This window comes from Lycium barbarum, chromosome 8 (assembly GCF_019175385.1).
Source record: "Lycium barbarum isolate Lr01 chromosome 8, ASM1917538v2, whole genome shotgun sequence".
Lineage (NCBI taxonomy): Eukaryota > Viridiplantae > Streptophyta > Magnoliopsida > Solanales > Solanaceae > Lycium > Lycium barbarum.
Genome location: NC_083344.1, coordinates 78,303,856 through 78,305,918, shown reverse-complemented (window position 1 = coordinate 78,305,918; position 2,063 = coordinate 78,303,856). Strand labels below are relative to the sequence as shown.

Genomic DNA, 2,063 nt, shown 5'->3' with positions numbered 1-2,063 from the left:
AAATCTGCCGGTAATAAGAATTCCCCCACTTTAACAAGGATGTCATCAACAACCCCTACCGGTCTTTTGATAGTTCTATCAGCCATTTGGAGACGCATGCTCGTTGGTCTAGGTGTTCCCAAACCGGCTTGCTTATATATGGCTAGTGGCATCAAATTAATACTAGCCCCATTGTCACATAAAGCATGAGCAAAATCATGATGACCGATGGTGCAAGGGATAGTGAAAGCCCCGGGATCTCCCTTCTTCAACATTTGATGTCGAAATAATAGCGCTCACACGGTGGGGGACTCCCACCGTATCATGCTTGATTGGTCTTTTCTTCGTCAACAAATCTTTCAAGTATTTAACAAATCCCTGCATTTCTTGGAATGCATCAAGAAATGGGACATTCATTGACAACCTTTCAATTGGTCGTAGAAGCGTTGGCACTTGGCATCCTCCGTTCTTTTCATCAATCTTTGTGGGAACGGGGGAGCAGATTTATATGTTTGAGTCAAGGGTTTAATTGCCCCCGTGACCTTGCTCTTTTGGGTATCTTTTTCAACACTTGGCTCCTCGTTACCCTTTGGAACACTAGGGTGTGCTTCCTTCTCTTTCTCAACAATAATAGGCACTTCAATTGGTGCCTCTATTTCTTCTTCAACTTCTTCTTCAATAACCTCATCAACAATCGGCTCGACAATGATAGGTTTAACCACTCTCTGATTTACCGCATTAAAGATCTTTCCACTTTTAGTAGAAATAGCTTTGCATGAGGCAATGTGATCACCTCCACTACCCCTTCGGTTTGGAATTGTGTCACTAGGAACGCCCCCTCTTTGTGGTGGATGTAGCTCACGAGAAAGATCTCGCATTTGTGACTCAAGTTTATGAATCGAAGCGGTGTGAGAGCCTACCACTTCAGTCAAATTTTCCATCTTCTTGTCACTCTTATGCTGGTTGTCCAATATCTTTTCAAGCATAGATTCCATTTGAGAGGTCCCTTGATCATTGGAAGGACATTCTTGCCAATTTTGAGAGTTAGACGTACGACCCTTCAGTGGAACATAGGCATTGGAATTCTGATTACCATAATTATTGTTGTTGAAATCCCTCCTGTCCGAACCACCATATTCATTTCGGCCATATTGATTGCTTTGTTGTTGGGGTCTCCATTGCTTTTGAAAACCCCCTTGATAGTGATAGATATAATTAGCATCCTCACGTTGTGGCTGCCCCTCTAGATAAGCTTCTTTCGAGACTTGGTACATCCCGGGAGCATGAGATGGCATCTCTTCGACAACATTCACACTTTTATCTTCTTTCTCCGTAAGCCTCTTTGACAATAAATACACGGTGGTTTGCAATTGAGCAAAAGCATGATCTCGCTCATGATTTTCTTTGGCCACCGCGGCAGCAGAGGGACTACCGTATGACAGGATTTCACTATCACTTGAGTGCCAAGCTTAATTTTGGGCGGTGAGCTTATCGAGCAACCTGGTGATGCTGACAAATGATTTTTCCATGAAGCATCCCCCAGCTGCAGTGTTGACAGTAATTTGATTCATTGTATCTAACCCCTTGTAGAACTTCTCAGTGAGAATAGCATCCGGAAACCCATGAGTTGGAGATTGAGCTAGATAGTACTTGAAACGCTCCCATGCTGAATATAATTGTTCGCCCGGAAGTTGTTTGAACTCAAAGACCTTATCCCGAAGCTCATCCTTTTTGCTTGGTGGGAACTATTTCTACAAAAATGTATTGGCTAACTCACTCCAGGTATGAATAGAATTGCTGGGGAGCTTTTCATACCATGACCTTGCTTGGCCAGCCAAAGAATATTTAAAGACCCGTAACCGAAGTACATCAGCAGAAACAACACCTTGGGATTGTTAAGCACACACATGCAAGAAGTTCTTCAAATGTCGAAGTGGACAATCCTCCGAAGAATTTCGGAAATAACCTTCAAGTTTCTACAGCTGATAGATAGAACTATCAAATTTGAAAGTAGCATTTCCAGTTCTAGGAGGAATCACAGCAGAAGCACAATCAGCTTCATTGATGAATTCCGCAAATATATT

At 42.7% G+C, this 2,063-nt stretch overlaps 1 non-coding gene across 1 annotated transcript; it reads left to right on the top strand.

Moving 5' to 3' along the window:
* Nucleotides 1-1,596: 1,596 nt before the first annotated feature.
* Nucleotides 1,597-1,702, top strand: LOC132608515 (small nucleolar RNA R71). The gene has a single exon (XR_009570429.1). It is a non-coding gene; the product is annotated as a small nucleolar RNA R71 (small nucleolar RNA).
* Nucleotides 1,703-2,063: the final 361 nt, after the last annotated feature.